This window comes from Dromaius novaehollandiae, chromosome 9 (assembly GCF_036370855.1).
Source record: "Dromaius novaehollandiae isolate bDroNov1 chromosome 9, bDroNov1.hap1, whole genome shotgun sequence".
NCBI lineage: Eukaryota > Metazoa > Chordata > Aves > Casuariiformes > Dromaiidae > Dromaius > Dromaius novaehollandiae.
Window position 1 is genome coordinate 24,284,466 of NC_088106.1, and position 23,742 is coordinate 24,308,207.

The following is a 23,742-nucleotide window of genomic DNA, read 5'->3' on the forward strand; positions in this document are numbered from 1 at the left end:
TCAGGGTTCCCCAGCTCTTTGCATCGCTAACAGTTTATAGACACTTACCACAAACACTCAACAGCTATCCGGAAGGCCTGAATTCAGTCTCGACTCCTGAAATACCCATGTCCAGCATATATTTGGTTTACTCTAAAAAGAGACAAATACATTTGACTGCTTCCAGAAGGGATGTACACTGGGATTTTTTTCAGAACCACCAGGTAGTTACAAATCCTAATGCCTATACAGGCTTCTTTAAGCAGCTTTCTGAAGTTTTAACTTCTTATCCAGTGAAATTTGCTGGGTGAGAGGGAAAACACAGGGTGCTCACAGCTGAAATGCATTTGATGGCATCCTGGCAACGCTCTGCTGAGCGATACTGAAACAGGTGTGTAATTCAGCATTGCTGGTGGGGGGAGGTGGAGGGGTGGCCAGCCAAGGCAGTATATTGCTATCTAAATTATCATAAAGGTCTTGATGCGATTCTTCTCTCACTTATTCTTCGAGGACACTTACCCTTTTACGCACAGACTATGCGCTGTTTTGTTTCTGGTGGTTTCAGCACAGTACGCGTTGTGCGGCGCTTCCCCAAACGCACACCAGAACCTGTGTTTTTCAATTCCGAGTGTTTTTCAATTCAGATTTTAGGAAAGAATCTTACTTCTATAGGGATAGGGGTTAAAACAGTACCCAGCAGCGATTTTTTTTTCCTTATTGAGACAGTCTGAATTTAACCAAGAAAAAAAGTAGGAATGATAACACTTTCTCTTTCCCCTTCCTTAAAAAATATGCAGTCTAACTATACAAATCTGCTGGTTTTATACAGAAAGATTTTATACATATGTAATGTCTACTTCTCTCTATGGCTGTACCTTTAATGACATTTCAAAGAGAGCTGGGAAATTCCTACCTTTACATTCATTATGTACAGTGGCTAAGTAAATTTAGCTTGAGTACAAAATGAAGACAAGACCTCTAAAACATATACGGCATTCCTCAGAGAAGAACCTCTCCTAGCATGTATGAAAGAAGGGACCTCAGTCTCTGCTGGAGCTTAGTTTACTTTCGTCCACTGTTAACCTTGTTTGACGGAAACACTCAGAAACATTCTCTGGAGGAACAGACCAGCCTCTGCGATGCACACTGCATGTGAAAACACCTTAATGCAAAAGAGCCCTTCCTCACAAATCCTGATGCAAAGACTGGATAGCTTTCCCCTTTTCTTCTTTACAATTATCTTAACTCAGACATGGAATAGCTGGTAAGACAATGGTAGCAATCACTTCAAAAGTATTATTTATTAAATCAATGATCAGAAAAGTTTGGTGCTCAAAGTTGGGTGCTCAGAGTCCTAGACAAGCTAAAAAGTTTTCCTCCAGCAAATTCTCACTGAGATAGCTGTTTACTTCCATAAAACATGGAGTTAAAGGTCAGCAAGACTGTTTTTAAGAGCAAAACAAAAAAACCTCCAGGCACACAAATAACTAACTCCCCAGCACACACTTTCGAATTCAAGAACACTCAGAAGGAACTTGAATAAAACACAGTGAACTGATGGCGTTTAACCTGGCCATCACTTGCAGTTAACAACTCTTTGTCTGCAGTCATTATTTCCATGTGTTCTACGAGACAGAGTGTGACATGCTCCAGTTCTTATCTGGATTAAATAATTGATCCTATGCTTTCTGTATTTCTCTGACGACCTGGCAGCATTACAGCAACTTAGTGCCATGAGCCATGGTGCTCCCCTTCATGGAGAAGGCCTTGCATATAGCCAGGAGTTTCAATTCTCTGCAGCATATTTGCATGCAGAGCATAAACTAGAGCGTGGCTGAGGCAGGGCGTATGATCTGACAAGGAACCTCCCAGTCTAGGAAACTGCAGACAGGATTTGACAGAAATTAATCAATCTGGAGCTGTTAACACAGTAGTTTTGTGATTAGATGGTTCTCTTTCAGTCCAACATTGAATCAGGTTTGTATCCCTACCTTGGTCTAACAAATACAGGCTAATCTGCACTCCCAATCAAAGTGAAAAAGCTAACAGGAGAAACTATTGATTTTATTTTAACCCTTGCCCTAACTCATTTAGAGAGGAATAACGCTGTGCAGAGCACATGCCCCAAACTCTCCCTTTCCACGTTCTGTTTGTCTATATACTAATACACTGAGGACTGCGGCAGCAACACAGCATGGATTAGACCACACATTTCAGTTCTTCAGGATTCTTCACAACCCTCTGCCTAAGAGCTTTCTTCCTGCTGCTATGTTTTGTAGATGGAAGAAAACACAGGTGTCATACAGAATTACATAAAATAGGATTCTGCAGTATCTAGCTAAAGAGTTCTGCCTTTCCCTGCGCTTACAACTAAAAATAAGTATCATCATTAGTTTGATTTGGTTTAAGCAACAAAACTCATACCTTTTAACTGCAAAAGAGAACAAAAATCGTGCTTCAAATCAGTTTACCAGAGGGACACTAGAGCTCATACAAGGTCACTTCAAAAGGCCCAGGTGACTTTGGGTAGCATTAGCTGAATTTGGATTCACTCTTATGACTTGATAATAGAGCTTTCCCATCTGCTGCCTCTCCAACACGCTGTTGGTAGAGCCGTGCCATTACAACAATGATGTTCAAAGCTACACAGAGACCTGCACAGAATTGTTTAAAAGCTGCTGCCCCCAGGAGCAAAAGTCTTCCTGGAAGTCAACAAGACTTGTAATTTATTTAAACATCTCTAGCTATCTTGCTACTCATTCAAATTAATATGAGTGAAATTTAATTTAAGCCCATAATGTTTTGTAATTTTCATCCTAAGATATGACTGAGATCACCTTTTTTTCTTCTGACATGTAGTAGGATTGGTCAGTTTTCTTGCCAAGAAACCACCTAAGATAGCACAAACACTTAAAACTTTCAAGTATGCCTACTTATATTGAGTAGGTTGCTTGACTTCATTATTATTCATTAAGTGCAATACATATTTCATAACATTATTTTTATTAAAAAGTTTCAGGAAATGAGAGCAGATACCTGTATTTTTTATGACACTAATATACATTTCAGTTCTGCCTGTCTGCCCACAATTAATTTAAACTAGTCTATTAGAAATACAAATAAGAATCAAGACAGTAACGGAGATAAAGTAGTACCTTAGGTATACGGAGGAGATTAACCAGAATTTGGCTGTCTGTTTGGACAGCAAACTGGTCTCCTCCCAGGCCTTTATCTTCATAAAATCAAACAGAAAACTGCTAGAGATCCCGCCCTAGAGAAAGTGGAGAATGAGGGGGTTACAATGGTTGGCAATGAATCTCACCGGGAGATGTAGAAAATGCTACAGGAAGCAGGAGATTTGGGCTGAGTGCACTGTAGGCAGCAGAGGCTCTTTAGATAGGCCTGGGCATGTAAACTTTTGCTTTGTTATCTCTTGCTTTCACTTGGTATATACTTTTGCATGAATTATGTTTTTATTTTGAAAAAGCTGCTTTTAAGGCAACTGAATTGACTGTTGGTCATAAACTCCAGGCAGGGCTTACTGGCTGCTATTGTTGGGATTCCTTGTGCTGTTATGCCTGGGAAATGGACGGTGATGCCGCCCAGAAACTGCATCTAGCTCTTGTGGTTCTTCCCAGAAGAGAGGACAGGTAGTGTAGCCAAAATTGGTGAAAAATTTGAAGGAGTTCATTTATATTATATATTTATCATATATTTAAATTCTCTAAATCTACTATTCTTAAAATACACTGCCATTTGTCAATATGAGATGTTGGACTATAGGGACAATGTTCTATATTCTAAGTATCTTTATTATATTAGGCTGTGTTAGAAGAGGAGTGTCTCCATGTGAAAAACGGGAGGCGGAAGAGTCAGCCATGTTTATCAGGCTTTATAAAACTCTAGGTGGTTTTACCTCCTAGTTATCCAATTTGGCATGAATCAGGTACTTAAAAACTTCATCACATTTCTTACAGAACATTTCAAACATGTTCAGTGGGATGTGGCACCTGTCAGAAAACAGTGAAGAGCTTATCCTAAAAATCTCTTCCAGGCAGAAAACTAAGCTAGTATTAGTGCCAGTATAAAACTGCTTTACAAAACAAACTCAGCTTCTCAGCTGATACTGTTAGTGAAAGCTGTGACAATGAGTAAAAATACAGTGCAATTTAGAGTCAATATAAATCCTAATTTATGGCCTGCTTGTAGCCATTCTAAGAAGCCTAAAAAGCGTGCCAGAGTATTAATACTTATTAAATGACCTCAGTGCTAGAGTTTCTAAAATACTTTCTGTTATTCTTCTTTCCTTTGAACTAATGTCCTACTGGAAATATGTCAGCCTGAACAACAAGAGCACAGTATTGTAATACTTCATGAAACATAGCTCCGTAAAAATAAGAGAAAAGAATCCATCATTTTATATCATAAAAGAAATGGAACACAATGGTTTTCACAACTCTACTTAGAATGGTATCCATGTTTTATCTTTTCCCTCTGTAATTTTCACTTCACCATTGTATTGTGTCTTTCTATTTTCTGCTTGATTTTTCCTCCCATTTAAGTTTATTTTCTGTTTTATCCTTCTCTAACATCTATAATTTACAGTCTTTCATTCCAGAAGCCCAATTTCTTTATCTTTCTCTATTCTTTTTTGGCAGGTCTAGAATTAGAAATCACAAGCAAATGGGTAGGAGCATAATGACAACACGAGGCAGATGATTTAGCATGAAGATTATAGGCTGATAGACTAAGTCAAAACCTGTAAGGAAATGTATGACACAATCTCTGTGTGAATGTTTTAGCGAGCTCCAAATGTTGCATTAGAACAATCACGACGTGTAATAATTGACAGTATTAGCACCATGTTTAAGCTAACTGGAAATTGGATGACAAAACCCTTAAAGGTTATAACATAAAAATGAGATTCACACAGAAAACAAAGCAGGGCCATTTGAGACCTCTGAGCCAAGAGGACAGAATTCACCGCTGCAGTCTCATGAAGACACAGGGGCCCTACGGCGATGGGCTGGTGTGGCATTAACCTGCTGGCCCTCCAATGCATGTCTTGGGAAAGGAAGGGGTAGATGGGGAGTGGCAACAGGTCCAGCTATTTCTCTCTTGAATCCTAAACGTGTTCAGCAGTGGAGGTAGCCTGGAGTGTCCTTGAAGAACACATGCTCTCCATCCTCCTACCCCAATTTCTACAAGCAATGACCTTTCTGTAGAGTCACTGCCTAAGAACAAGCAGTTGATTCCTGCACAAATCACTAAGTTGGTGAACTACCAGTCAAGAATAGATAAGCTTGGTCAGTCAGAAAAGACTATGCAGCCTGAGTCTCTTGAAAATATGGCTGTACCCTTTTCATCATTTAGGCTCCAATTTTCTTCACTATTGTTAAATTTTTAGCTCTATCCTCTCTATTCAATGCAAAATAAGAGAAGAAAACATGTGAGTTAGACTTAAGAGTCTTAAGCCTCTTATTCTCACTAATCATGCAAAGAACTGCTAACATCAATCTCTCTGGAAAAGCCTCCTGAGGGAAGTACTCCTTTTACGCTTTAAATTGAGTGGAACCAGTCAGTATCTCCAAGTCTCCTGCAATGGATTTAAGTGGCAAACAGAAAACTTTTATCCCTGAATATCATATTAGAAGTGCTTGGCCTTCATCAGCTTATTTTCTGATAACTCCTAATAGAGGATTAGCTGATTTCTAAACCTAGCCAAACAAACGCTGAACATTTGAGCAGCTTGGGAGAGATTTGAGTAAGATACTTAGTAAGACACTCAGTAAGATTCATAAAGATACTTCTGTCTCCACAAAAAGAAGGAACCGAGCATCCAGGAAGTCACTGCGATCTGCACCAAAGGTGCCATGTTCAGCTTTCTTCATTTCTCTGAAGCACAAAGTAATAGTCCCACCGAAGAAGTTAGATTGTGTTTAACAACTTACAGGCTTGCAAGCACCAGGCTAATGTATCTAGCTCACATCTCTCATGTCAGTCTGTTACTGGAGTTTCATCCACTGTGAGATTTATCAGAGCCTGGGGAGGAGAACCCAGGACAGGTTTACCTCCTCCCTCCGCAGCATGGGACAATATTTACTGATGTAAACTAACTGAGAAATCTCTCACCTAAGCAATAACCTGCCAACGCAGATTCCCTAAAAGCTGTTAGCAACACAAGCAGGTTAGCTTCCAGAGAACTAATTAATTTAATACTGTCACCCTCAACTTAGGCACACACAAGTGCAACACAGATGATCTAATAGAATCTCTGACCTTAAATTTTATGAAACTGTGAAAACCAGACTGGTCCTGGGCCACAGATCTGAGGGGCCAGCCTGCAAAATCAGGCAGCTGCAGGGAGGCCACTGGAAGCTGTGCTCAGCATCAAGTTTGCAGGGGCAAGTAGCTTAAGCCACCTGTGGCCTAATTTTTGCCTCCAGGGCAAAAATTGAGTTCCTCCGTATATTTACTGGACAGTTGGTTCATCCCATTCTGGAGCAAGAAAGTGCCCCAAGTCATGGACAGCACACTCAATAAGAGGGCTGGGCTTTAGCTTCAATCTCCATACTCTATACCATAGGATAAATAGCCTCCTGAGCTCATGAAAATAAATGGTACACATAAGACCTCCTATGGTTTTTTTTCCTTTTTTTTTTTTTTTTTTTGAAGAAAGGAAAAAAAGGTAGTTAATAGTGGTGGTCTGAAAAAAGCACAGAGAAGGGTAGTTTCTCTGACAGCTGATTTAACTTTCAGCTACCTTAAAAATAACTAATGTAAAATTGAACATCACATAACCCACAAACATAAGTGATGCAACTTATTTCTGGGACTCTAAAATGTCCATACTCAATAAAGAGAAACTGATATGCCTCATTTCTCTGTAGCACAGCAGTTCATCCTTTGTGCTGCTATAACTTCCAAAACTGTTATTCCCACATTCAGTGCTCACTGCCCAGCTTAACGTAAAGTCATGAAGTCAAGGAATGTGGCGGAACCCATCAATCTTCTCGCTTTTATTTTTCTTAATTTGTGAATTAAAATGAATTAAATACTGATTATATTAATTTGATAATCTCAAAGAATGGAATGTAATTGTTTTTTTTAAATTAATTAAACTCCACTGAACTCATCTGCTGCCACATCAGCAAGGCTTCCAGAGTTCATAAAAGCAGCTGACACAGAGTCCTTGTAAACAATAGCTGTTCATAATAAGAGCACATTAAGCTTTCCATCCCACTGAAGTAAAAAGCATGAAATAATTTTAATGATAAAAGTTAAAATTTAAACAAAAATTATAATGCAAGCATTTTCTCTACCAGTGATCTCTCATCTAGTTCATTTCTGTTCCCATAGTCTATCTAGTACATTAAGGAGCAGCCTGATGTTTAAATAAGAGATGTGATACTAAGATATGTGGCCTAGCAGAGATGAAAAAACTGACAAATTCAGTTGCTATCCTAAAAAGTAGATTACAAGGAATTAGGTCTTAAGAGCAATTACAATATGCCATTTTAATGACAAAGTGAATTATAAATAAACAGAATATAAAAAAATCACAGTCATTGCTATTTATTCTTTTAAAGATTTGTTTTAACTATGTATTCATTAATGAACTACTTTGATGAAAAAGAAACAGCTAAATCAAGCACTGGGGCTATTTGCAGAGTATCAAATATTTCATTGTAACATTGTAAAATATGTCTATATGGGAATGTTTGTACAGATTTATCCATTGTCTGTAGAAAAGTCATTAAGGGAAACAAATCTGAGAGCACACATGCAACTCCGTGGCACTTCAGTGATGTGTGGGTTGCTAGCGCATCTGCTGTGATGTCTTGCCAAGGCTAACCACCATTCTGCCATGATCCCCCCACTTTCACACAGAAAGCCTATTATTTATTTGTTAATCAGTGACGAGAAGAACACAAAGACAATCCTTGTCCTCAGGGGTTTACAATCTAAAAGCCAAAATAAACTTCATTTATTAGAATGAAAATCTATAAAAAAACAATTACTTTGGTTCTTAAATACTAAAGGGCTCTACACTCTTCACATGTTATGAATCTTAGAGCACTTAATGCTTTTGAAGCACTTATCATCAGGGGGCTAGCAGTCATCAGAAGCTCATTACTCAACCAGTCAGCATTCTGATTGCTATCATCCAACAATTTACTAAATCAGATATGAACATTTAGCGAACCACTATCATGTAACTGGGAGCCCTCAGGGAAACTACCCATGCTATTTGTGATCTAGAGAAAAAAGGTTCTTTTTTCCTGTATAAAATATGAAAAGGTGTCTGACCCAGGGGTTTATAATGCATTATAATTTATGAGCAATTGAATTGGCTGGCAGCTGCCAGACATTAGACACTTGCATAATCATAAGGCAAATCTAATCAGCTCCTCAACTAGTATCAATTAATTTCAGGAAAACCAAAAATACATAAAGGATAAGATACCATAAAAGAACAGTAAGTAAAATATAAAGAGCAGTATTAAGTGTATTCGTAAGAAATTAATTCAGATAACTAAAATTATGGGGTAATTATATGTCCAAATGGAGTACACCTACAAAAGTCACGCTAACAAAGGCTTAGATCATGGTATTTAGTTATAGCCAATAAAAAGGGCCAGAAAAGAGCCATGGTATCCGAAATGGATTCTGAATTTGTATCTGATTCTCATCTGGATCAGCTGCATGAAGGAAGCAGTATTTGCTGCTGTCCTTTAACAGGCCATAGCTTACACTCATCTCTGTTTTTAAATGACTCCATTTTTTCACCATATTGCATTAGAGCTTCAACTGCTCAGAGACTGTTCAGCTTCTAAAAATTGCTTAATGCCACAACCAGCCAGTCCTTATTCAGCAATCTCCCAGTGCAATTCTAATTTTCTGTCAGCCATCACTATTCACACAGGCTTCAATTCTCCTAGGAAAATAAATAATGTACAATATCATTTAGGAAGTTATTCTAGTCAAATGCAGCTATGCAAAAAGCAACAAATAAACAAAACCAAATCAACACAAATACAAGCATTTCAATAACAGCCAGTTCCTAATAGCCACCTTAAGGATGATATCCATGTTACAAAGCCTATAGTTTGCAGTCTCATTACTGTCTATCTTGGAACATGAAAACCTAGCGACATGCCAATCTGGGAGGATCTGTTTGAGCCTTTCTCTATAACTCACCAAATCTCAGCACATATGCAGAAGAGACAACCATTTGCACTCGCAAAGGAGATTGTTTTTCAAAAAACGTAGAATTTTAGTTTGTACCTTGAACCAAACTGCAGTGTTTTTCAAAAACGTAGAATTTTAGTTTGTACCTTGAACCAAACTGCAGTCTTAGACAGTTACCAGTTTTCCAAAGGAGCTGATTTGAAGTACAAATTGAGAAAGTTCTCAAGATTACCATGTCCTGGAAATGGGACTGGGCATTTCTTGCATCTTTCTGTTGACTGGCTTATTTGCTGAAAAAAATCACTTTCTCAAATGAGAAGTTGTTGTAAATCTGACCCATTTTGTCATCAAATGATGCACAGTTTTGCCCATGAAATGATGGACTTTGAGGGCCAGGGCAGTAGACACCTCGACTTCAGTCCCTGCTCTAAATAAGAGAGGAAAAAAACAATAGAATAAATTTGAATGCAGATACACGGATCATAAATATATGTCCTAAAGGTCAGGCTGAGTACTTTGAGATTGCTATTGGCAGAAAATCTTATATTTAGATAGAAAATCATTTTTCGTTGCACAAAAAGCAAAAAAAACAGTCGCTGTGCTTTTTCTGCAGTCACACTTTGTAGAATTATTCCCAACCATGAACTGCCTTGTAAACGTGAAGTGCTCACAGGCAGTGCTACAATGCAGCACCTTCCTTGGTAAGAAACTATTATTCTACTCCTCAGAAGGAAAACACTCACATCCTAAAAAACCCTGGAGATCCAGTGGACAAGCAGCAAATACACCTTTCAAACAAGATACCAAGCTGAAAGGCCTAAAAATAAAGATATTTAAAAATTCTGACACTTCAAAAATCAGCCCAGCGAAGCCAATGTGCTCAGTTACACAGGGCACTAAAAGCATGTCACACCAACGCTTTGCTCTGCCAGTTTTCCTCTGAATACAGATAAATTCAAGAGCTTTATCATCTTTAAAGTCCTCATAGATTTAACTAAATGTATCTGGGAATGACCCAAAGCTTCCAGAGACAACTATGCTTCACTCAAAAGAAAGGGTCTTAGCAGTACACTTAAACTGTCCCCTTGAAGACATATGGATATTCATAAATACCATGCAAGCCAGAGATGATATAAAATGAGATCCTTCACAGTGGCCAACAACCAGAACAAAAGGCTTAGAATATGTGGAAGAGAAACATTGCTTATTTAGACTCCTAGTCATTTTGAAGCTACACAGATGCTATGCAATAGCCATAGCCAAAAATGTTACCAATCAGTTTTTCCTCAGAGAAAGCAACAGCCATAATTCTAATATCAGGAAATTAACTGTAAGTACAAGATTTATTTTTGGAAAAGTTAGCCAAGACTTAATGTTCAAGGTATATTTTGTTTATATTGATTAAGAACAGAGAATTTTTAAGTTGTAAAGAAAAAAGACTGACAGGATTTTTTTCCTATTTATGCTTGCATTTCTATTTGGTTAAAGTATTTGTGGCAGTTTGCCTTCAAATCAGAGGCTTTCTGAGAGAGAGAAACAGCTCATCTTTCTTACAACACAGAGCAAACTTAAACAAAAAAGAAAAGAAAGAGTTGCAATAGAAAACTAGATTATACAGTTACGGGAACTGATTCTAAAAATCACAGCAGGGAAAAAAAACACAGATCAAGAAATACATGAAATTTTATCAATAGGTATTTCAAAAAGTAAATGAAGTAAATGTCTTACTGAAAAATTCCTAAAACAGAAGAATGGTATCTGATTTAAGTACAATCAATTAGATGCCAAAATATCGTAACAGCCTTTTCTTAATGCTTTGCATTGTTTGGTAGGTGTCTAGGAAACTAGATACAAAACTGAGAGAAGGTTGCAATATTCAAACATTGCGTTTGTTTCTTGTTCTACTGACAATTTTTCATAGAAAAGTGCTTGTTAAAACAGTGAGATCTCAAACTGCTGTTTCTGATCTTGTCATGGAAACTGCTCAACGCCACGCAGGAGACTCCTTACTGTATCTTTTATCCCTTTTATATGATAATTTTCAAATCCTTCATAAAATAATCACAAGTGGGCTGGAAGGTGTCTTAAGAGGTTATTTATTCCAGCCCTACCTCAAAGCAAAATCAGCTGTTCCTATACCATGCCTTTTAAAATTCTACTTAAAAACTTTCAGCAACAGAAATTCTACAATTACTTTAACCAATCTAGTCTAATGGTTAAACATCCTTACTACTTCAAAGTTTTCTTGACAAAAATAATTGTAGACCAAAAAATCCCTTTCCATAATTTCAGAATATTATTATTTCAGAATATTATATTGTTATATAGTCCCAGTAAACAGAGACGCTTATTCTTACCTTCTTCTCCTTAGCAACCTTTTACGCATCTGAAAATTCATACTCCATTAGTCTCTTCAATACACTGAATACCTCCCATTGCTTCTGGGATTAGATTTCTTGGGATCTCTGCCCATTCCTCTTGTTCTCTGGATTCTCCAGTGTAAACAGAGTATTTTATGAATGATGAAATCTAAACCCACTGTGTTTTATACAGTGATGATAATAAAGGTGGTATTAAATATATATTAAAATTCCATCCAGGCCTGAAAGAAACTTTACACTAGAATTATTTCATTGGAATTGCAATTTACAAACAGAAATCATCCTGCTGGTGTAACCTTTACTCACTTTACAGTTGCCTTAAAGCTTAGATGCGACAGGCAGCTGGCGTTACTTATGGTTACGCGTTGCATCCTCACTCCCTTCTCTCCAGCCCCACTGACCGACCTCTCACTAAGAGGCACCCTCAGCACAGCCCTAGTGAATCAGAGGAAAGGCCCATCTCATCCAGTGCCTTTTTCTAATAGTAACTGGTAGCAGATGCCAAGGAAATAGTACAAGAAGAGGGAAAAGCCATGAAATGGGTGATGAATAGCAGAAGATCTTCCCAGCTGGAAGCAATCTGCAGCACAGGGATTTCGTGAGCCAAACGTATCACTGCCAGGCTCAACAGGCAGGAATTTAGACAGCAGCAAGTCAATGTTTTCTTTTTCTTTTCTATTCTTTTCCCACTAATTCTCAACATTTCACTTACCTTTTTTGACCTCTGTTATGGACTGAGGCGATGTGGCTGTGGAGCTCTCTCCAACAGCCCCAGGAGCCCTTTCTGCACGGCAATAGCTACCTCAGATCTCAAAGCCTCCTCCTGTCTGGGCTTCGAACCGGTCCTCTGTGGCAGAACTTCTCGCTTGGGAGAAATTACGGCATTTTGAAACATCCGCTTTATGCTGATGGAGAACAGCCAAGATATTCAAAAGGAAAGACAGACCATTTTTGACACATTACAAAACACATAGCAATACAAAATACTGTGAAGGAATCCTGGCTACAGTCACAGCAGTGACTGCAGAAAGCTATTTCAAAACCCTCCTGTCCTTCTACTTCCACTGATTATCAGCTTTAAAACTTCTGTTCCTTTAAATGGGAAAAGGAACAAATGGTAACTGAACGACCTTTTTTAACACTTACTCTAGGAGGAGAATAGAAATGTCCATTTGCACCACCTATGCAAAATTTTTAAAAACATTCACCAGATTGTCACCTCAGACACCAGGGCCATGACAGTTCTCCTGTACGTGGCTATAGTCCTATCCAAAGAAAGGAGGGATTTAAAATGACATTTTTAAAAAGCTGTATCTTTACATGATAGGAGGTGTAGATACCTATTTAAAAATAGTAGTTTTTCATTAAATTTTCTCAGTGTGACTGCTTTTGGGGTTTAGTTTAGCTCTTTTGCACTAGTCAGCATGATTCCTTATCCCAACTAGATATAATCACCTGTCATTGAAAGAAAAGACTGAATTACTCTAGAAATGATCCAATTAATAACTAGCTGTTAATTAAAAAGACTTAAGCAACACTATAAAAATATAACCTAACAGATATGGAACTCCAAAATGCATTTAAGATGAAGTGGGATCCACTGGTCTAGGTCATTATATGTGTCCAGCACAGAGGTCATCTAACTGGCGATGATGCCAACACTGGGCTAGCTCTTAGCTAGTGGCAACAGCAATTTACACTGTTTTAATAAAACCTAAGTTTACGCCATCTTAGCACCATCCACGTACATACACTGTGAAATCATCCTACGTAGTTTAATAGCCTAAGCTTATTACACTGACACTTTTGGGGGGAAGAACCTGGCAGGGAAGGGAAAGGTTAAACAGATTGTTTTGCTTTAACAAAGACATACAAAAGGATTCCTTAATTATTTGGATAGCAATTATCAGCCTACCTGCCGCTTTTTGTGAGTCTCAGTTCTGTCTTGTACATCTGAATTTCTCATTAGCTGGTGATTAGATATAGCGGCTGATAAGATATAATTTTGGGATCTCAAGTGCAAGAAATATCATTTAGACATTTAATTCCTAATAAAAACAACATGTCAGTTTGGGATTTTGCTGGTTTCTGTGCAATCGGAGTCCCAGGGAAGGCAGAAGAGAGACAGATCATAAGGACTGTGTAAAATGCTATGAGGCTGGCAGACATTAGTACCATTAAGATCTATTACCAAAAAGGAAAACACAATCCAAAATAAAATTAACTCACTTGCTTTGTTTCATATCTCTAGTATGCTTTTGTTCTGCTCCTCACATACCATCACCTATTATCTTTACTTCAGATGCCTTAAAGTACTAAATGCACTAAAGTATTAAAAAAAAAAAAAAACTTCTGTGACCCTCCTTTAGTGGGTCAAATACTTTCATTAAAAATCTGTGTTCCTATTTCTCTAGCAGAGGGCACTCAAAGACCATGTCCTTTATTACAGGTTACTTGCTCTTCTACCCCCTGTAGAACAAGTCATGGGGAAAGCAACCTTATTAAGAAATAAAAGAAAGAAAGGAAGAAAAAACAAAAAAACCCCAATATTTTGAAGTTAGTGTAATCAAATATGACCATGAAGAACTTCCCCCCAACAAAAAACCAGAATGGTTAAATACCTTTATTTTAAATATATTTTCAGACATCCTTACTGCATGATTTTTAAAAATTCAAAGTAATGTCTCAAAATGGTTCTGTTTGAAAATTGTATTTTCACAGCCTTAAATAGCTAAAATTCATACAATATGAACCTAATCGATGAAATTACATGATAAATCATATATCAAATAGCGTAATAGCTTTTTTACATACATATGTTATTTGATAAATAACAGACATATTAAGAACTCAGAAATCTCTGTATTTACATATATGAGGTAAGGGATAGTAACTGTGAAATTCAGCTATTAAAAGTAGCCTTATTCATGCTTTATCTTCCTTGAGAAAATTATTTGATGTGAGTTAAAAATGTAGTTACTATATCATACAAGCTAAATTGCATTTCACTCTTTTAAAGACCCTTTGAAAGGCAGAAAATGAATTTTTACCTAAGATCATCTCATAATGGACAAGGCTGGTAGCAATTAAAGTTCAAGCAACCCAAAACACCTGAAGAATTGCTGGCTTACATGGGGGAAAGAGTAGGAATTTGCTAATTTATTGTCTTCAAATGGGGATTTGATTCCTCAATCGTGTAAGTTAGGTAACACTCCTATGGCAAGAATGAGCAACGGGATCCTCATGATCCGTGTCCAAAAGGAATTTCACCAGAATACAGAACACCTGCCACTTCATTCAAAACAGGCTCCATACATTCCTCTAGATAAGATTTCTGGTAATGAAATGAAGACAGAATCAAGAACATGTGATTGACCTTATTTGTTTTTCTTAAGATAAAAAGATTTCCCTGATTACAGGTAAGAGGCCAATCAGATTTGCATTCTTTGGTGATCTTGGCACTTTGGCTTAGCGCTCAGAAAGCGATGCAAGACTATGTGGAACCATTATCCATTCCAGGGAGCATTTATTCCCGTGACAAATTGATTATACTTAAAGAACTACTTGTGTGAGGAAGTATCCATCAATGAGAAGAGCATCCTGTAACGCTGCTGCTCCCGCTGGCAGCGGCAATCCTCTCACCTGCTGCCGACTTCCTCCCTGCCCCACTCCCGCGACTTCATTTCAAAGAAAAACTCTAAGGAGGAATTTTATGCAGTGCTCTTCACCCAAATCTCAATCAGATGAGCAATTCTTAATCTCTGTAGTTGTTGAAACAACATTTATCCTGAAAGATTTATATAAATAAAGATTTATATGCTTAGGTTTATTTTCCAATTACAAGAAGGCACCACTTTTATAGATTAAAGTAACTGATTATCTTCTTAATGCATCCATTTGCAACTAGCTGAAACCGTATTTTCTGATTGAACTGCAACCCTGCAACAACTTACTTTAATTCAAATGTTTTAGACATTGGAAAAAAAAATTACAAAATCAAACATTTAATTAAATATGGAGGGAAAAAATGTTTTGGTATGGGCAAGGAAAATTCCCTGGCTAAAATTATTTATGAAGTGTGACACAAATTCATCGGTAGTTTTGGCAGCTCCAAGCCTTCAGGTTTGCAAATAAAGGAGGTAACCGAAAAAATTAATTTAGTACTACTGAAACATATCTAGAGTATGTTAATGTCAATATTACAGATATTATTTCTCAAAAAGAGGCACAGTTAAACAGCTTTATTTCATACTGAGAGGCACTTCATACTCTGAGTACTGACAAAATGAATTTATAATGCATATTATTTTTTCACATATCTCATTCATATGTTATGTACAAATACACTATGATATTGACTATTTAATGAAAGCATTTATGCGAATGTTCAGAAAAATCCTGAAGAGTTAAGGCCCTCAAATCTACTTCACTTCATGAGGATGAATGTGTTTGTTTGTAAATCTATCTGCATTGCTTTGCATATTCAATAAGCAAAGGTAAAATTATGAACCAATAAAGCCACTGAAATTGCTATGTCAAATTTATAACAAGAATGAATATACACATTTAAACACTAACACTTTCTGCAAACATTTTATTAAGCAAATCGGTATACGGAGAGCTCACGCTGAGCACACTTACTGAATCAAGTTCATGTAAGTGGAATTCATTTAAACACTCTATGCCTGAGAAAGTCAAGATAAGACTATATTCACGTAGCCAACAAACTTTTTATCTCTTTGTGTTTCTTTTCTTAAAAAAAAAAAAAAAAAAGAACTACAAATATACAGATAAATAGTATTGCCTGAGTTTAATGACCCTTTTTTTCCAGTACGTTTCAAGCAATAACTAACTCCACATTGCGAAACCCGTGAAAGGTCTCCAAGTAAGGACTTGCAAAGATGGGAAAACAATAAAGAAAATCTGAATGTGATCCAACTACAAAATCAAGAAATGGGCATCTTGGGTTTGGGATTTTTTAATTCTAGCAAATTGATTCCAATCTATTCTGAATATTCATTTACATACATACATACAGAGAAAGAGAAAGAGAGAGAGATCAGCCTACTACACATGTGATGTATGAGATGTCTGTAGTTTCAATTCAAATACTAAAAGAAAAAATGTTAGAGCAAAACTCTGGATTTGAAAGCTTCACCTCTGCTTTAAGGCTTTCATTATTTTTATATATTATTCATTTATTTCTAGCAGCACTGAATATTTTAAAGATATTCATATCCTACTCCTTATTTAAAATAAGAATGAGTAATCATCCTGAACTTTGATTAATGCTTTTCAAGCTGTACTCTGCTGATTATTATTTTCCTATTTTGGCAGTTTGATAAATATTACTGTGTATATTTAGGGAAAATAATTAACTAAATGGATTTTTCTCCCTTCTGGTGGTAATTTTGTTTATATGCTTGCTCCCCCTAAGCCTTAGCCATAAATGGAAACATTCCATTTATCAAAAAAATTGGGCACTAGGAATTGCAAAATTAAATATTTAGACATCTTAGTAAAATTGGTTAGATATTAGCTGCTTTGTCTAATACAAGAAATATCTATTAAAAATACATTTGATAGTACAGATATTTTCTCTTGCCATTAAAAAGCCAGGAAACAAAAACCCCCTAGAATATTGCCAGATTGAAAACCAGGCATAATTTAGGATTCAAATTGAATTTCAATCACCTTATAATGTTTGGGGAAATGTTTTATGCTTATGAAAACTAAAGGAGATAATAAAGAACATTAGAAACCAAATCATTGTTTTTGTGCTCAGTCAGGAATGATACAGGAGCTGATATGAATCAGTTTTTGGAATCAATGGTAAGAAGAGGCAAGCAACTTGAATACTACACAGTCACATCCAAGTCTACAGGATTGTTCAAGGGAAGAAAAAAATCATAATGTAAGGAATTCAGGAAACTTTTCATCATAAAAGGGAACACAAAGCCCTTTAAGACTTTCTATAGAGGAAGAGCTGAAAGAGAAAAACAGCCATCAGTAGGTGTTGCTGCATTTTCCTGTTATTTTCTTCCAGTGAACTACCTTATGATTTTATCCATTCTTGCCGACTGCTTGTGACTGCCCCTTTAGTGCCTTCTTTTTCAGAAATCACTGGTCTCTCATAAAATCTGTTTCTTTCTTTCATACCTACCAAGGACAGAGGTGTCCTCAGTTAGAGTAGTAAGGGAGAATACTTCCAGAACACTGCCTTTAGGACTGGCAGCAGGACCAACAAAAACATATAAATAAAAAAACCCACACACCGTTACAGCTAATGGACCAAAAAAGAATCCAGCAGAAACAGCCAAGACTGACTTTCCATCCGCACTGAGAAAACACAACATTTCTGTAGAGCTGGGATAAAGACCCCCTTCTTACATCTACAACTACTTGTTTTTATTCTTTAAAGTACGAAGTCAGTCCACTACAGAGACACTCTGGGACATTTGTCAAGGACTCTTCTGTTCATTAGCAACTCCACAGGGTCTACCGGCGTCTGCCTGCGAGGAAGTGTATTACACTGTATGCAGCCCTACCAACCAGCACGGCAGCACGGCGAGGACACCTACGCAACTGGGAACGTGCCCTCCCCTACCAGGGTTAACGCTTCCCCTACGCCCGTCCCGACGTTTGGAGCATCTGCAGCCAAAGCCGAATCTCACTCCACTGACAGCAAGCCCTTATTTCACTTATCATCCTCTCAGGTTTGCCGAATCCATTTGGTTACTGTCATCGCCTGTTAGGTGGACCTTACACAAATAGACCCATCCAAAGCGGGGCACCCACCTGCCTCAGTGCAAGAGGATGGGACATCCCCGTCAGAGCGAGTGGAGCCCAGCACCCGTACCTGGAACGACACCGTTAGGACAAAACACGGGAAGTTGTTTCACAACCTCCACCTCTCTAAAGGACTGTACGTTGAAAACGCCTGCAGTGCTAAACAAACTTAGTACATAAAGAGAACTTATTACAACATGTTTTTTTATGCTTGTAGTGTAAATACACTCTTTCTTCTCCCCTTCCTTTCCAAAATTTGTAGCTTTGAGAATAAATATTTATTCTCAGTTTCAAAGAGACTTCTGTACCAAAGCCTTCAACCTATATCTGAAGCCATTCCTCAACATACAGGACAAGTCTGTCGCAGCAATGAAGGATATCTCTCCTTTCTTCTCTGACCTCCTGACCAAGGTATTTTGCGAGGTCTCTGATGTCCAAGCTAAGTATTTCTACAGATCATCTCTTTGGAAAGCTCTGTGAACGGCGTCACTCTCTCACCCAGTCTAGCCTGACAACGGGACTGCTAACATCTAAGCACTTAACTCTGCTGGTACTTAGTCAGGATTAACGAGATATAAAAGAGTACACCTACTTCAAATAAGAGCGCCCAAGACTTCCATACCACAGGGGTACCATTCCTCCTGATGCAAATCCCAGCCCAGGCTTTCTTGATATTAACTCTGGTTTCAGCCATTTGTTCCACATTCAGCAGAACCAGTCATGGTATTAACAGAGAAGGAAATAACACAGAGATGGCCAAGAACATGTTTATTTCTCTTTACGACTTCTTTTGATCATTTTAAGCAGCCCTTGAGATACTATTCCCGTATCAGTGATAAAGATTAGCTGTTTTCCTGCAGCAGTTAATCCAGTTTATACATCAATAGATTTTGATATTTCATTTTTCAGTTGTTCAAGTGCTAGAAATTAGGAAGTTGAGGTCAGTCAGGAAAGCTGTCCCCATATTTGCCGAGCACAGGAGGAAGGTTATCCATTAGAAACAGGCCATCTTTACAGAGCCAAGATACTGCTGTCTGCATTTTACCCAAAGAAATGACAACTAGATGCAGGGTTTGAGTCACCATGAACAGAGCAGTGGGTTCAAACAGTTCTTTAATATTTAATTTTGTATGTATGATTTTAAAGCAATTACAGTTTTGCTATTTACAGTCTTTTATTTGCTGCAATACCATGGCCATCATGATAAAATGAAAGATGCAGTGTGCTTCTGGCAGAACTGGGAAGGAGGGGAAGGAGGTAGGTTTTCTGCCTCAAATTGCATTTTTACATGCTTTTGCTTCTTGGGAGTGGTTTGGATGATTTCCCCAAGCAGCACTCTTAATTTGTGTCACACTGTTTAGACAGACCAAAAGTGAACACTGACATCTACTTTATTTTTATTTTACTTATCAGTGTTCTAAAACACTGAAACTACTTTACTTACCAATGAAGCAATTACTTCTCCTTGGAAGCCAGCAGATATGTTACTTAAATAGGTCACAGAAGTGAGCTGATGCAGCTGTCCACTCTTTCAAACTGTCAGACACATTAACAAGAAAGCCCACACACCTTTCCCCACCCTTCCCTCTGAAGCAAGGATTCACTGAAGTCACAGTGGCTGCTTTATTATTCTTACCAATTATATAGCAAATCTAACTTAATTAAATAAATTCATTTTCTGATAATTAGAAATTTCTTCAAAGGGGCTTTCTGAAACAAAGCAATTTTCCTGTTGAGAAGAGAGAGTAAATTAGAAAAAATATTGGGTCAGACCCATACGTGGCATTAATTGTCTTCGCTTTTTTCAGGTGTGCGATGATAGTTCATGCCAGCTGAAGATCTGACCTATTATCATTTCAAACACATCTTACCCACCCTCTTAATAAGCTGAAGTTACGCTATCAGGTAAATAAATGGCCTCTAGATTCCCTAGAAAAGAGAATGCCAGGACTCAAGAGAGAGGTTGTGCCTGAGTATCTGAACAGGAACAACTGTCAAACCACTGTCTTTATGGAAAAGCACTCTATTTTTCTTTTCTGCGTAACATTATTGAAGAAGGCAACAGAACACATCACAATGACAGTAACTGCCAGTAGTCACAGCGTTGATATGAATAAAGCTCTTTAGATGTACATCAGTGCAAGGCAAAGGTGCTGGTTGTATTAGCATGAAGTCCTAATGCTAGTGATGAGGTCACTAGCTGACCCCAAATCCTAGGAGTACTACATAACAGTGTAGCAAGAAAAAAGAGACGGTAAAATAAACCATAAATAAATATATTTATAAAATATTTGTAGTATAAGAGAAATGGCAATCCCAATTTAATTTTTAAAGCCCACCAAGTTAAATGAGAAGTGTTTTTCCATCCGCTATGATGGAGAACACTATCCACAGAAACGGCAAAACCAGAGAAGCTCTTATTTGTGTATGATCTCTTGGACATACACAAAGCCACTGGAAAAGAGATATTCAGCTATGTAATCTACAAATACAGTTTCATACCAAGCAATAACACCATGCTGGTGTCAGGGTATGAGAGGAGAAAGACTCACTGCTGACGCTCCTGCCATGATGGAGCTTGCTGGCCAGCAGAGCAGCTGAGAGCAAGAGGGGCTGCTAATGAAATACGTCCCGTTTTGTTCATCAAGACTTGCGATTCATCACCAACTTCTATTCAAGCCCGTGCTTTGTTCAGTGGAACCGATTTAAGCAGGTGCCTAACATAAAGTGCATTAAGTACCTTGGTAAATCAAGGCCTCGGCCCTTCACTGAATAACAGACGTTTATGCAAGAAGGGAGCACTGTGATCACGTCAGCTGACCTCCATTTTAACACAGGCCACTGATCTACGCGTCTGCAAAGTAAAAGCAGTCACAACTATATATTAGCGTGACGGATCATGAATGAATTGAAGAGGTGTAGGTGAAATGGCAAACAAACTTCTGCTAGCAAATAGATTTCAAGCAATTGGTATTCAGATGCTATAGGAAGCCTTTTCATGACTTTTACACCAACCGATATTTTCACTGCAGGCATATAGAGCCAATATTTCAAGATACAGAAAGTTTCACATGCAGCATAAGAAACAAATGCCTGCTATATCTGCTGAAGTTCTAGCTCTGTTCTTAAGCTCAGACTTTTATTTTAAACACCTGAGTGTGAATTACAATTTTTCCATTGGTATCTTAACACCTTTTCACCTCATAAAAAATGATTTTGTATAGGGACATTGAGACTTAGAGAATAGATACCTAGTTTCTGATCTTAGCATACCTGACAGAGTCCGAATTAGTTTTGAAATGATACTTCTCACTTACACTCTTACTACAAATTGAGCGCTGCATGGAGAACAACCACACAACCCCCTTTCTTGTCCTAGAACTCCAAAATCTGCTGAAAGTAGTGTAGGCACCGCGTTTGCGAGGACAGAACCGCTCGCCGTAACACCCACATAAAGCACAAGCTCTGTTCCCATCTAGTTTAGCGTAGCAGTACGTTACTAGAGTATGAAACATGACTGATGCATTGAAAAAAATTGCTTCGATTACCATGGCTCTATTTAAGAAGCACAGCTAAGGCACGAAAAATTTTGACGGCACAACGACACGTAACGGTCCAGGTTAAATTGTCAGTCGGCGTGTAAAATCAGTGAGGAAAACTGCATCTCTCTGTAAATAAGGAGGGGATCCCACAAGCCCTCCCCGCAGAGGCCGTGCCGCTCGGCACGGCGGGAGGGAGGGCACCGCTCCCGTGCACCGGTTGCTTGGGGATTGCACGCTGCTCACTGGGCCTGACTGCTTGTGGGGATTAATGTTTGCTGATCATGAAAGCTTTTATGATAATCTTTCTCTTTATGCAAGATAAAAAGCAAAAAAGCTACTCAATGGCCTCTTCTTTAAGGCTAAGAAGCTCTTCTTTCTTCTTTTTTCTCCATTCAAAGGGAAAAGCAAAACTTTGCAGAGAAAGCATTTCCACCCCGACTTGCACCCAGCCCTCAAACAGCACTGTGCTCTTCTGAGAAAATATCCTTAGGATACAAGAAAAACAACAAGCAGGGCCTGAGTCCCCTCAAACGCACTCGTATGGGAGATTCTGTGAACCTAAAAGACTCGAAGCCATATAACCGACAGGCTAATATGCAGACTCCTATGCAGTCTATATGCCTGTACAAAGTTGGTCTATACAGCTAATGTATATACCTCTACTTTGAGCAGTTCAGACAGGCTCCAGAAACTGAAGCAACTTCACGTGTTTGAAAGCGGTGGAAGCCGCCTTGCAAAACGATCAGCGATACAGGAGACAGGAACAGCACTCAAATGGCTGCTGGAAAGACGAAAGAGGAGGGACTGCTCACAGGCCAGGCAACAGCTTTGTACGAGGAGCGGGACAGGCAGCAGTTACAGTGACACCAACCGCTTATTCCAACAGACTCCTAAGTGCATTGGCAGTCCCCAAATAACAAAGGGGAATTAAAACGAGGCACTTAAGTGTCCACCCAAAATCTGTGTCAGAGAAAAGTATCAAACTTTGACTTCCCAAGTCCTCTGGAGTCTATTTGCTCTCCAAGACAGTTACACGTACACATCCTGGGACAGAGAGGGACCCAGAAGAATTTACAGTTCTTAGAAGAGAACAAAATGGAGTAAGCGTATGAGAAAACTGGCTCCCAGCTGGGGTGTGAGGTGGAAAAACAAGTTAGGAGATCATGGCCTTCCTTAGTCAGTTCAAGTTTTTGTTGACAGAAGTAATGGAAGAAAAAAAATGAGAGAGGAGCCTCTTCTCCTTCACTCCTTCCAAGTTGTGTTTCCATTGTCATCAGCAAAACAGCACGTAATGGCTTAAGTGCAGCGCACTAAAATATTAATTCCAATGCCCTCATTTCATGTTCGTGTGCACCCTCCTGAAGTGTGGTAAGTTACTTATTTTGGTTGCCTGATAAAAAATTGATCTATTCCGATCAGTGCAAACCTCTTAAAAAGCCTTTTTTTACTCAAGTATAAACCTTAAAGTCAGTACAACAACAGCTTTAGTACATTCAAAAAGCAGAAAAGCAGAGAGCAAGATCACAAAAGAAATCATTTTCATTGAATTGTATGCATGATAGCAGTTCCTTCTTTCAGTGCAAAATACTAGGAAGTCTGAGAAATTCACAGAAGATGAAGACTAACTGAATAAATTCTAAGACTATAGTATTCAAAAAATTACCTGAAACATGCAACGTTACTTCCTCTTGTCTGTTCAGGCTTCTGGTTCCCAAAGTTTGCCTACTGACTTGGCAATCGCAAAAATTAATTATAAGGTAAAATCAGTAGAGCTAATTTCTGTACTTGAAAAGATTTCCCATTACTTTTACTTAACTGTCATCATTTATTCATAGCTCAACCTTCATTCTTAAATCTGC

General features: G+C 38.2%; 1 protein-coding gene across 2 annotated transcripts in view; it reads right to left on the reverse strand.

Annotated features, from left to right (window-relative positions):
* CLSTN2 (calsyntenin 2) overlaps positions 1-23,742 on the reverse strand; it is a 423,340-nt gene that overhangs the window by 190,238 nt on the left and 209,360 nt on the right. The window lies entirely within an intron of this gene.